This window comes from Micrasema longulum, unplaced genomic scaffold (genome assembly GCF_059751315.1).
Source record: "Micrasema longulum isolate JH-2025_06_02 unplaced genomic scaffold, ASM5975131v1 h1tg001404l, whole genome shotgun sequence".
Lineage (NCBI taxonomy): Eukaryota > Metazoa > Arthropoda > Insecta > Trichoptera > Brachycentridae > Micrasema > Micrasema longulum.
The window spans coordinates 97,642-112,257 of record NW_028278590.1 but is presented as its reverse complement, the minus strand read 5'-3'; the positions used below and the strand labels follow the sequence as shown (position 1 = coordinate 112,257).

At 29.7% G+C, this 14,616-nt stretch overlaps 1 protein-coding gene across 3 annotated transcripts in view; it reads right to left on the bottom strand.

Moving 5' to 3' along the window:
• LOC148275527 (uncharacterized) overlaps window positions 1–14,616 on the bottom strand; it is a 200,373-nt gene that overhangs the window by 93,907 nt on the left and 91,850 nt on the right. The window lies entirely within an intron of this gene.

Genomic DNA, 14,616 nt, shown 5'->3' with positions numbered 1-14,616 from the left:
TTAAAGTTATATATGAAAACATATCTCCACAATATCCATATTGATTTAGGAAATACAAATAGTTGTTCTAAATCTATTTCATTCATTCAATCATTATCCGTATTCGTATTATGTGATATTTCACTGTTTTTGTAGCATTTCACAAGCATTGCCTCGCTTTCCGGTGCAATTATAAAACCGTTTAAGTTTGATAATGCAAAGTGGCTGTTAAAAATGTACAAATGCAAGGTTGGTAGGACCAAAACACGCAGGTATATAAAAAATATTTTTATTTTGTTCTTATGTTTGTAACAAGGACTGAATTTTACCCTCTAGGGTCATCTTTTGTATAATCAAGATTATCCAAAAGATCCCTGTACTTCTATACTCCTTCCCCTAAAATGTTTTCCATCGAGATTGTAAAATTTTAATCTTGATAACTCCCTTGGAGATAAAATTCTGTCCTTGTATACATTTGAACAAACATTCAAACCAAAAGGATCAAGAAAAAGTATACATATTTTTTTTAAATTTAGGCGTCGCTTCGCCTAGTAACCTATGCACGAAAAATAATTCAGTCAGATGAATCTCACTTACATCAAAGATTTTAGCTCTCTTAATTTAACAAAAAAAACAGATGGATTAATTGAAGAAATGTGGATGTTTGAACGTAGACAGAATGATGAATGTTGCACAGTGTGTAAAAAGCCATTCAATGTCTGGTAATAATTGCCGTAAATGTCAAGGCATCTATAATCTTTTTAAAATGTTCTTCATCTCTGTTGTAATATGATAATGAAGGTATATTTTTATTTAACCCTTTTTTTGGTAATGTATTCCGTAGGATACACGTGATTTAATTTGTTTCGTGAACAAAAACACAAGTAAAACAGTATTAGGTTAAAACTGATTTACCATATTTTTTGTTCTTAACTGAATCGTCACAATTCATAATATAATATCACAATACAGGCGCTGCGCCGTGGCGCAGTTGGTAAGGCAGCTAACTGTGAAACTAGCGTCGCGGGTTCGATTCCCGCCAGTTGCAAGAAAAAAATCCTTGAAAGATTTTTTCTCAATTGGTCTGGGTGTTGTGGTACATTTTTCATAACTTCCTTCCATCTCCTATTTTCCACCTGCTGACAAGCCTCTTAAGAAGAGGCTTAGCGAGTTATTCCTTTAAAAAAAAAAATGGGATTCTGAAGTCTTTTTAACCATCAAATTATTTTTTTTTGTTCTTCCAAGATAAGGGTTATTTATGTAAATTATAAATGTACTGTTTTACATTTTATGTTATTTTTTTATATTTTTTAATTTTCTACGTATTTTAGTATTAATACGAGTAAAACTAGTTCGATATTGTGTAGGTAGTTTATGAAAGGTAAGACTGATCACCTTACCTTCATGTAACAAAATTGATCAAGATATGCTGCGATTGGTATACGAATCCAGTGCCCTATGCACCATTAGGTGTGTAAAGGGAATGATGATGATAATTAGTTTATGTTTATAATCTAAATATTATTATTACATTTTTTCAGGTTATAGATTTGTAAAAACAAATAATAAATTATAATTAAAAAGCTTTCATTCCCATTTTAACTAATTCCGGTTTTTCCCCCTGAACTTTTGGCATTGTCTTTAATTATTTCATCTCACTTAGCCCGTCTAACAACCGTAAGAAATTTGTATTATCATAACATAATCTGTACAATTTCCGCTAGCTTATTGTCTGACAGCCTACTGCTAAATGTTCTGGAAAAGCCAAACAAATAATTCAACAAACTGTTTGCTATTATTTCTGCGTTTTTTTATATATTTTTTATTATTATTTATTTATTTTTTGTTTATTTACAATAAACATAATAATAAAACAGAGTGTTAAAAAAAAGCATAATTACATATCAATGAAATACATATTAATATAAAAATACTAAACAAAAAATCCCACAAAGGCATGGCCTGTACGCGGGTATACAAAGAAATGTTAATGAATTTTTGCTCCTATAGTAAATAATGGACAGTTATAAAAATTTTGTATAACATAAGAAAGAAAAAATAAAATATTCTGTAAAAGATAATATGGCTTTTTTTTATAGTAATTAAAAAAGGAAATATTTTAAAAAAATACAAAAATATTCCTTATTATTAAAGGGTAACAAAATAAATCATAGAAAAAAAGAGTTCATAGTTTGTATCCAGGATAGTACATGTTTTTTAAAAGAAGGAAAATTTTGAAAGTTTGAAATCAATGATATATTATCAGTAAAAAAGAATTAAACATTTTTGGGCCTATATAATAAGTATCTCTCTGTGCGAGCCTCGTTTTACAATGTGGTATTTCTAACACACGATTCCTTCTTTGACTTGATCTATTTGAATTACTCGTAAATAAATTTTGGTTCTTAAATATATATTTTAAACATTGAAAACAATATATTTGTCTTAGATCTAAAAGTTGAAGCTTTTGTTTATATTTTACTGAAGTTGTCCAAATAATTACATTGTTTATATTAAAAAGTTATATAAAAAGACTTAAAAATATCAAAATCAAAATTACGTATTTGAAAATTGATTGCATTTTTTTTTTACCTTCGCACTCAATTAAGTACATAACTTTTTATTGTTAAAAAAAGTCATTGTGTATCTGAACGGCCGTAAAAATCTAAAAAAAAAAGTTGTACCGTTCGTCAAATGTGCAGATATTTTGAGAACCTTGGGAAAATATAATTTTCTATGAATCCACGTATTTATCATTTAAATACACAGGTAATCATGATCGTCATTTTCCGTTCATTCAAATATTCAATGTATCCAACAAATACGAAGAAAAGTCGAGGTTAAATGACATTAAATAATGATTTAAAAAAATGAATATTTTATAATATTTTTATTTATTTATAAATTTATTGCAAAAAAAAATAATATACATACTTAATAACAGGGAATCTATTTAAAACCAATTAATGTAAAATGAAAACGGAGTGTTCTCTGTTTATGATAGTCACCATCTAACATGGCACAGCCTGTTCTAAGATGGAGATTTTTTATCTTTAGAGCGTAAGTAGTCCTAAACTAATAAAACAATAACATAAAAAAGAAAAACTAAAACTACTTAATTATAAATGCCTAGCTAATCAAATGTAAGAAATTAAAAATCATTATTATACAAATATAAAGTATATATGTGCCAAGAATACATGTTGAATACACATAAATAATATAGTAAAATATATAATAAAACAAATATAAAGCAATGAAATACATAAAAATATAAATAATATGTGTACCAATTATATAAAGTACTACGTTTATTGATTTACATATATTTTTCAAAAAAACTCTTTTCCACACTAATTATATATGCTGTTATTTTTATTTTGAAATTTGTTTCACATTTTGAGTATTTTATATTTGGCAATAAATCATTAAATATTTTTGGAGCAATTACATTGTATAACCAGAACAATAGTTTTTTTCTTCAGATTTTATATGAGTATCTACTTTAAACAATGTTTCATTCGAGTTTAAATTATTATGTGACATCCATTACACATAGCTATTATATCATTTTATTATAATAAAATCATCATTTTATTATCTCCACCCAAGAGGTGCACAGTTGATCAACATTACGCTTTAAGTGTCATTCCAGGGACTATGAAATATTGCATTGAGGGGATCCAAAAGTCCACCATCCTCTTGCAGCAGTTATAGAGTCCCGGGAACTCCCTGTAAGCTGCGCATAGAGGAAAGTTGACTAAATTATTCCCGAGGTGTACAAACTCGGGGGAAAGAGGATCTATGGACAGAGTCCAACACATTGCCCCTGTATGAAATATTAGCTATGTAAACCACCTTTAAAACTAATATTTCACGTCCACCTTACTAGGAATTGAACCTAGGATCTCAAGCATGATAGGCGAATGCGACAACTGCTACGGATAATTTTCATGAGAGTATTTATTTATTTATTTTAAAGAAACAAACGGTCGGTAGTGATAAAGTTAAATTTTAAAAAAATACAGTTTAAAGACAGACCAGCAAAGTTTCTAAATAAGAATCATACATCGGTAGTCAGATGGCAGAATGGACCATCTGTATTTTTGTCTATGTTTTAGTTTTCAAAAGTTTTGATTAATATTTCAGTAAATACACGCAAAAGAAAAATTTAAAAATCAGCGTCATTTAGAATGGTAATTTATTATTGAAAAGCAACACCAAACTATTTTAGTTTGTGGATTAAAGTCTGAAAATTGAGACGTATTTCAGCTCTCCTGAACATTTTTGAAAATGACAGATGGTCCCTTCTGCCATCTGACTACCGACGTATTATTAAATTGTGTTACAACAAAAGGGTATGTTTATGTGTATTTGTATGAGAGTAAATGTAGATGTGTGTTTATGTATATTAGTGTAGGAGTAAGTGTTCAGGTGTGTGTAAGTGTGAGCATCATTAAATAGTAAGTGAGATCGTATCGCAGCCAGAAATAAGGAGTCTTAATTTATTTTTGCATGCATGTAAAATATATCTTTAGATGAAAAAAAAACATTATAGTTAGAGCGAGAACGATAGAGGAAAGAGTGCATAGTTAGTGCTACAGACTGGCAGATGGAACAAATACTTATTTCTTGTCACGAAAAAGGGACATTGAGATTAATTTTGGAGAGTAGTTTAAAAGAATCTACTTTATTATTTAATAATTCATGTAAATAGCATAATTCAGATACTGTGCGTCTATTTTCAAAGGTAAAAAATCCATTTTGAGTAGCCACCAAGTCAAAAACACTCGTCCAGGATTTTGGTTTTATGTCACATTCAGAACTATATTTTTTATCCTCCAGGACGCAGAAAAAAAAACCAAGTGTTTAATTCCATAGTTAAATGCACCGTAGATTACCTTATTATGAAATACTGATTTGAGAATCATTATGAATTTAGAATTTATTTGGATTAAAACCATTATTTATTGCTGTGTCATGCCATAAATTAGGAAAATACTAATGAGTGTTACATGTGTGCGGTGTAAAATTGACGAAGAAACTAATTAAATGAATTTTTTGCTGAATATATTACCCAAGTATCTACTATTCTAGCGATGAGGTAAATCGAGTGGAGATTTTGTATCGTGGGAAGATTGGGAAGGAGCATTGATTTATTAAAGGTTCATGAACCTTTTACAATTTTTTTTACAAAAAAAATACAACAACAAAGAACAGAATGTTTTTTTCAAAAACAAAAACATTAAAAAATTATTTATTGGTATAAAGTATCAATAAAATAATATATATAATCATATAAATATTATTATAATATTTATTTATGCGCCTGTCTAATATATTTAAATATTATGTATACAAATTATTAAAAAGAATTCAAGCCCGAATAAAGGGAACCGTAAAAACTTTTCTCCGAGCAATTAATTATGTGTTCGAAATTCCTCTCACCTTACGTAAGACACAAAAAAACAGATTGAAAAACATTGATTGATTTGTTGTACATAATGTAAACAAGAAAGTAATCCGACAAACATATTGACTTAATTAATTTCGAGAACACTACTTTTTTACGTAAAATGTAACTTATTACTGTTCAGTTTGTATAAGTAACAGTAATTAATGATCTTAAATGCATATAATACGATTAAAACGTTGAGTTATTATTATTAATATGTTGAGTTATGAATAAATGAAGTTACGAAATATAACAAACGAAAAACAAACATGGCGTTCTCTCGACACTCAAAAAATCATAAGAAACATGAGAATATTGTACATAATATTTAGATAGAATTTATCCAAACTCAATACGGAATATTATAATACTGTATCTCAGTTTTAAAAGTCACAAAAAGATATTGCAAAATATTGATATAATCTTAGTTGGAGACATGTTAACCAATTAAAAAAATATAATTAATCCACCCAAGGTAAAAATAATATATTCTTCTTAGCAGGGGCGAATCGTCAAAGTAAGCGATTATGCACAGCTTACCATTATATTTGACTTTTAATAATAATAATTTATAGTAACCATGTTTATGGGAAAATAAATAAAATAATTATTATTTATTATAAATCACCGTTTATATATTTCTACAAAAAAAAATCTATGAAGTGCGCCTAGCGCCAGCGTCCAGCCTATTCTCAGATTACCTCAGCTTATTCTTCCATACAAAAAAGTACGCTGTATTTTTTTCCTTCAACCCAAGTCGGCTTTTTTAGTACTAAAACAAACTTGCAGATTACAAATATTATTAGAAGATTCTCTATTTGGAAACTAGTATTTCGAACATTATTTCCGAAGGACTATTTTTCTTTGATAAGATACCGTTGACATATTATGTATCAATTAGGACAGGTGGCGTTCGCAGTGGCCGTTTTAGGCATTCTTTATTTTAAAAGAAATCGGCCAGTGCGCAAGTTTTGACAGTACTGTCAATGACAGATCATAATGGAAATATCTGCTGAATGTCATGTCTATGGACATTTTTTATAGATTACCTATAAAATAAATCACGGCTCGCTACTGCTTCTTAGTCAATGTCTCTTCTTCAACTCTCCTTTGACTGTGCCGCACGAGCGCTTCAACTACTGGGGTGCCTGTCGCTGTCCTGACCTGATCGGTCCATCGTGTAGGGATCTTCCTCTTCCTTTTTTTCCCTCCACGCCACCGACCACAACCAGTCGCTCCAGGCTATCCTCATCGCTGCGCGCAACGTGTCCAAAGAATTGGAGAATACGGCTCCAGCACCACATCTCGAAAGCATAAATTCCTTGTCATTAAATTGGCTGCTTTGATGGTCAGTTTTTCTGCACCATATAAGAAAATTGAGTGGCCCAAACTCTGGCGAGCTTTACCTTGGTACTGTTACGCCCTTGTCTTTCCACATTTTATCGTGCTTAGACACGGCACTTTTGGCAATGGCGATTCGATTTTTTAAAAATATTTTTATTTAAAGCAATTACTTTGATTAACAAATTATAACAGAGATGGAGAACGATGTAGGAAAGAAAATATGGAAGTCTAGGCATCCACAAGGCTTATGACTTACTTTGAAGTTAACATATTACAACATATATGAAGAACATTTTAGAGAAGGTAATATAGAAGTCTAGGCATCTACAGGACTTATGAAGTGTCATTAGCTGGTTTAATTGGCCACTTTACACACCGTGTAACATTCACCATTCTGCCCATATTTAAACATGTATATTCCTTTAGTTCTTTTATCTGTTGATGTTTGTAAAGTTAAAGAGCTGAAACCTTTATTTATGTGGGTGAGATTGATCTAATTTAATTATTTTACCTACATACTTGGCAACGCCTGAAAAATTTTCAATGTCTATACTTCTTCATGGACCAGGTGGATTTACCAACAATATTTTGAGTTTGTCTAAATTTTTGTAGACAAAGAGTTATTACTTTCATAAGGTTAAAAATCTCGCATCTCGGCGTATCATGTTGGATATGAGCTTTCTCTATAAAATTGTTAATAACCTAATCGAAAGCCCAGAAATTGTTAGAAGCATTTCATATCGTGTCCTCGTCATTCTGTACTCTTTTACATTCCGAGCTTGCAGACTAATTACATGAAAAACAGCACTTTCGAAGAATACAGACTACCGAGAGTGACAGTTTTAGTGACATCGATATATTACACTGTTAAAACTGTATATATATATATATATCAGATCTGTTAAAGACATTTTAAATTTATCTCCTGCTTAACTTTTAATTTTTACTTTTACATATGTACATCTACTACCTGCATCTAATTGATTATTGTTGGTTGTGAATTTTTACTAAGAAATATAAATGTTTATGGAAACAGAGAGAGAGGGGAGGAAATTAAAGTTGGAACTATACAATGTCTTCTCCATTTGATGTACGTTTTATTTATTTTTTTATTCTTTCTTTTTTTGTATTGTATTTTCTCCCCCCTCCTTCTGTATTCACAATAAATGAATGTGAAATCTGTAATTGGTCTTACTTTTTAAAATTGTTCTCTTGTACTTTGTATTTGTAAAAAGACTATGATTTCCAAGATAAATAAATAATTTATGTTATTAAAATAAAAATACCTTTTTGACCTTTAATTACCTACTAGTTTTGTTACCCACGGGTTTATGAGCTATTACGCGCTCCTTTAACAAGGTAAATTTCCACCTTAAACTAACACATGAGCTAGTAAATCACTTGTTGTTCTGTATTTATGACAAGTGCTTTTGATTAAACGTGCAGTTTGAGAACTCTGAAATATTGTAAAAGTAATTGTAAAAAGCGAATTACATATTTAAAATATTTATCGTCCACCCTAATGTAAAATATAATTATGCATTATAATATCGTGGGGTGTTGACTACAACCAGGTTATTAGAAAAAAGAAAACATTTTAAAGTTAACCATTATTAACACTTTTTTGTTTCATGCATTCAAATCACTATAATATATAAATAAATAAACTACAACTTTGTTTTTAACCACTTTTTTTTCTAATGATCAGTTTAAAAGCTACATAAGCTTCTTTATCAAGTTATAATTAACTAATGAATCTTATCCTATTTTATTTTAACAGTGTTTAATTAATATCAAATCTAAACACATGGACCTAATAGGTCAACTCTTTTTGTCATGTTGTTCTTGTAAAGATGGGACGTGTGGAGTGAAATGGATACGATATATTATAAACAAGACAGACGTGGACTAAAGGGAATATTATTTATTTGTTTTTTTTTTCATTTACGAATCGTTTTTTTATTTCATCATCATCATTCCCTTTCCGCACCTAATGGTGCATAGGGCACTGCATTGGTACACTAATCACAACATGTTTTGATAATTTTTGTTACATGAAGGTAAGATGATCAATCTTACGCTTCAGGTACCAGTCCAGGGACTATTCTAGTGTGAAAACATCCCTTCAAATAAATATTTCATATCAACCATGTTAAGAATCGAACCCGAGACCTCTTGCATGGTAGGCAAACACACTCACCATAATACCACGAGCACGTACATTTTTAAGACCAAGTTGTCTAATGTTGATATTTTATTATCAACATGAAGAACTTTAAAACCATGATCTTTATTAAAATTATGATTATTTTCTATCAGATGGTTTTGCGAATTCAGAAAAAAAAAATTATTTAGGCACATTAAGTGTTCTTTTACTCAAGAATCGGGTTGTGGTGCTGTGGCTAGTGTCTCGGACTTACAGATCAAAGGTCCGTGGTTCGAATCCCACTCTACCCCAATCTGATTCCCATTTTCTAATAGTGAGTCGTTTACAACTCGTTGAAAATGGCCCTAAAAATTAAATATTCGGGTATATCATAAGAACGCAAATATTTATTTAAAAAAAAAAAAAAAAGCTTTGAAACCGGTCGGTTGAAAAAATAAAATAAAAGTGGTAAAAATAAATTCGTTTTGGTATATTTATTTTATTATTGTGAATAATTACGAAGTGAATGCTTCAAATATTAATTTAACATCATAATATTATTTGAATGCATCACGACTTTCTATTTTTGTTACATTCATGGAGGAAGATACAAAGATGTGTTTTAGTAGATAACTTAAAGATTCTGATTTTCAAGTTACTTAGATATAGTAATAACCCCACAACTTCAAATATTCAAAACAAAACATAAAATAATAATACTCTTACCCATGGTTCAAACAGCTTTTCTCTCCTTTTGAAATGCACTAAATTACACGCATAAACAGTTTCAAATGTTTAAATCTGTATTTCTTTTTCTTTACACATAATTTGTCCACAAATGACACCAAACACTAATATATTAAACATTACCTATACAAAATATGATAAATAAGAGTAACGTAATTAGTTATACATATGAAATTCATCTAGTTAGGATATTAAAAATCGACATATGAAATTCATCTAGTTAGGATATTAAAAATCGATGATTCTATTTACAACAACTGAGCTTTTACGCGTAAGATGTTTCATAGATAAACCAAGCAGTACATTCAGCCGTTTTATTGTTATTTATGCATTCTTATTCATGCTAAACAAAATAGCTGTCAAACTATTCCACGTGATGATTTCATAGTTTTTGCGAGGTAAGATCTGTAAAAATATGATAAAAAATGCGCAGCGAGCACATTAATTAAAAAATAAAAAGTTTTGAAAAGATTGATTAAATAGACAGCTAATTATTTCTTAGATCGTTTTCGCGTATAGAAAAAGAGAACAGGTTTCCATTCCACAGTTTTTAGGTAGAAATTTTACGCACATTTTAAAACGCGTAAATTATTTTTCATTTTTACATAATAATGATGAAGTTCAGTGGTTTTTTAATTTTTTGTTTGTTAATATACTAAAAAACTAAGCAAAAAAAAATATTTTTATTTTTTTTAAAGTTTTGTCATTTTTAAATTACTCCGCGCCTGACGTCACTAGTTCTCTTTGGTGAGTTGTCCTGATTGGTGATAGGTAAAACTTTATAGTTGGTTGATTTATAAGAACTTGTGACGTCATTTAAAGTAGTCTATTTTAAAAAAAAACTGTTTTAATCGTTTATCACACATTTTAGAGAAACTTGCTGTTCAATTAAACACTATTTTTTTCCGCGTGTAAAAAAACATTTTTTTATATTCGATTTTCGGTAGAACTGAACTTTTTATATCATCCAAAATCACACGTTAAAAGTTGACACACATTCGTATTTTTTTATTCTATTATTACTAATTTTAAATTAATAAGTAAGTCGAAACTCCGTGGTAAATTTGCTGGTTTTTTAATCGAGGCATTTTATATATAATGTGTTGGCTAAGAAACAAAGGATGACTTAATATATATAGATGCTTACATAAATAATGAACGACTAACTGAAATTGAACATGTTAAATACTTAGGACTAACAATAGATAGACAATTGACATGGACAATTCATATCAACAATTTAATTAGCAAAGTGGCGACTTGATCGAGTCTATTTTTTAAAATAAAAAACTTTGTTCCAATCAAGGAAAAAAAAAAATGTATGAAGCCTATGTAAAAACCAAAATATGTTATATGCAACTACTATGGGGAACATGAAATCAAAATGACATAAACAGACTACAAAGACAGCAAAATAAAATATTAAAGTTAGTATATGACCTTCCCTATCTAACAGCAACTAAAGAACTTTTTGAACAAACTAAACAATTAAATGTAACGGAATTCTTTAAACTAGAATCTTTAAAATTTATTCATAAATTAGCCACTGATGTAATTGTAGACGAAGAATTAAAACTTGAAAAAAACGGTAGTAAACATGAACACAATACGAGAATATCAGAAAAATATCATATGCAATCTTTTAAAACGAGAAAAGGACAATCGAGACTTATAAACCATGGACTGAAATTATACAATAAACTACCAGACAAAACTAAACAAAAGACTCAGACAACCTTTACAAAAGATGTTAAAAATATTATTATTAACAGTAGAATGTGAATTTTAAAAGTGAAAATATTTTTTTTAATGTATGTAACCCGTAAGGGTTTATCAATGAAATTTAAATTTTAAAAAAATATTTATAAAATGCTAAAACTGTGTAATGTAAAATACGCGTAGGTACACCAAAAACGTCATAATACCTCAACCTTAAATTACAGGTACAAAACACACGCAAGTTTCATGTATATAAAAACAATAGTACGAACAAATATAATTTTTATATTTTATTATTAAATTAATTAAAAAGTTAATGAACATAGCAACACTCATTTCATTCAATTACATAAAATGTAATTACACTAAGGAATATCAGAACACCTTATGTCTCAATATAATAACAAAATTGTATAAAACGAATAACAAGTATACTCGTAAATTAAACACACGAATACACTTATAGACGAAATGAATATGAAATTTCACATGTCAGTAGTTAACCTCAATCAAGACGATAAGATTTAAAAAACAGCGAATGGCAGTATCTTACAAAAACACGAAATTTTTAAGTAGGAAGTGTGATGTTGCGTTTTGTTCGAAGACGCGGTAAAGACTAAAGATGAGAACAAGAATAACGGAGTAGCAGGTTCGATTCCCGGCTCGCCGAAGCGTGCATTTCCTCAAGCAAAACGAATGTGGGGTGATGTAAACATTAATGAACAAACATCACAGGTGCCTTCACGAGTGTGCAGTGGATTGGATATATAACGGAGACTAACCTACTCTGCTAATGCATTTAACGCATGTTTGTCAGACTTAATGGTTGAAAAGAAAATATGGAACAAAAACATATCTTAAAATAAATAAAAAAACAACTTTGTTTCTAACCACTTTTTTTTTCTTCTACTGACCGGTTTCAAAGCTACACAAGCTTATATATCAAGGTTTAATTGACTAATGAATTCTATACTATTTTATTTTAACAATGTTTACTAAAAAATTACATCGAACCTATGGAGCTAATAAATTAAGTCTTTTTGTTTTGTAAAAATGAAAAGCGTAAAGTAAGATGGGTACGGTCATTAAAATTAGTAATTAAAAACAAAGCTGTTTTTTTAATTTTATTATTATGAATATCCACAAAGTTAGTGCTTCAAACAGAAATTTCATATAAAAAATATATCTACTAGACGTTGATGTTATTTTTAATTGATTAAATTTATTTATTTGTAAAAAAATATACTTTTCATCAATCCCTACGTACAGGACCCAAAGGTGCATAGGGTCCTGCTTTAGTACACCTAATGCAGCGTATTTCAATCACTCCACGAAGTTTAAGTAATTAGTCTTTTAGTAAACATATTACAACAGATACAGAAAACGTTTTAGAGAAGCAAATAAGGAAGTCTAGGCATTAACAGAGCTTATGAACTGTCATCGGCTGGTTTGAGAGGCCGCTCCACACATTCAACCATTTTGTATATGCTTTTGTATAGGTAATAACTACAAACATCAAAAAATACTGTTTAATTAAAAATGTCATTAATCTTCCATTGTATTCAATGTTGAAAAGTAACCATTTTTCTAATTAATCGACAAAATTTTTACATTGTTTTTACAAGAATTATACAAAAATATTTTCACAGAATAAATATTCATTTATATCTCTTTATTCCAATAACGTGTACTGAGTACCAGGGGCGAATTGTCCAAATAAACGATTATGCACAGCTTAGCATTATATTTTACTTTCGATAATTATGTTTTGTAGTAACCATGTTTATGGGAAAATAAATAAAATAATTCTTATTTATTAAAAATAAACACCACCGTTTATATATTCCTACAAAAAAAAAACGTATAAAGCGCGCCCAGCGTCCAGTCCGTTCTCAGTAAACAACATAACTTGCCGATTACCTTAGCTTATTGCTCCAAACAAAAAAGGATACCATATTTTACGTCTTTCAGCTAGTCGCGTTTTTTTAGTACTAAAACAATCTTGCAGATTACAAAAATTATTTAAAGATTATCTATTTGGAAACTAGTATTTCGAACATTATTTCTGAGTTCTGACTATTTTTCTTTGATAGGAAACCGTTGACATATTATTATGTATCACATAGAATATGTGGCGTTTGCAGTGGCCGTTTTTGACATTATTCATTTTAAAAGGAATAGGCCAGTATGAAATTTTAATCATAATGCAAATATCTGCTGAATGTCATTGTGGTATTTTTTAATAAACTTTTGTACAAGTATACTATTAAAACAGTATATAATAAAGCTACTTATATCGCGTGCTTTGTAAAAATTGTTTTTTGAGTTGATTTTCATTGAACCATAGAACAAAATAATCATTATAGGTATAAAGTAATGTACATTTTTTGTAGATTACCTATAAAATAAATCACGGCTTGCCACTGCTGTGTACCCACTCGTATGTGTATTATTGTTTTAATGATTCTTTCAGTTATAAAAAAGAATAAATTATAGAAGCATAAAATGTAATGATGAAGTCATGGATAATAATCACAACTTACGACCTTATGAAAATGAACGACGCACTAAGCACAGTAATTGCTAATGAAAATATGTTAATCAAAGCTAAACTGGCACTGTACAACGGAGTTTTAGTCCCAACACTTATGTATGGAAGTAAAACATGGAACTGGCAGAAGACGGATGAAAACCGAGTGAACGCGATCAAAATGCGATCTCTCAGACGAACGTGTGGGAAATCAATGTATGACACGATTGCGAATGATGAAATCAGGCGAGAGTGTAAATCTGGGTCAGGTATAATTGATAAGATTGAGAGAGGGTCTCTGAGAAGTTTTGATTATGTAGAATGAATGGATGACGAAAGAATGGAAAAACAGGTAGATATGGCGCGAACGGTAACGTGGAACGAGGACGACCAAGGAAAACCTGGCATGATCAAATAAACCAAAATCTTAAGTCTGGTTATGTCAAACGCAGAGAGAACCGAAGGGCACGTATGACAAGATGTATGAATGTGGAAAGGCTAGAAATGTATGCCAGGATAGACGTGTAGGGCAGTCCATTCTCTTCCCTACGGGGAAATGACGTGATGGCAGTAGTAATAGTAAGTAACGACTGATAATTATGGAAAAAAGTAGTTTTGTTTCAACAGATAGAGAAAACATTTTTGAGAAGGGGAATATGGGAGTCTAGACATTTACAGGGCTTATGACCCAGCTAA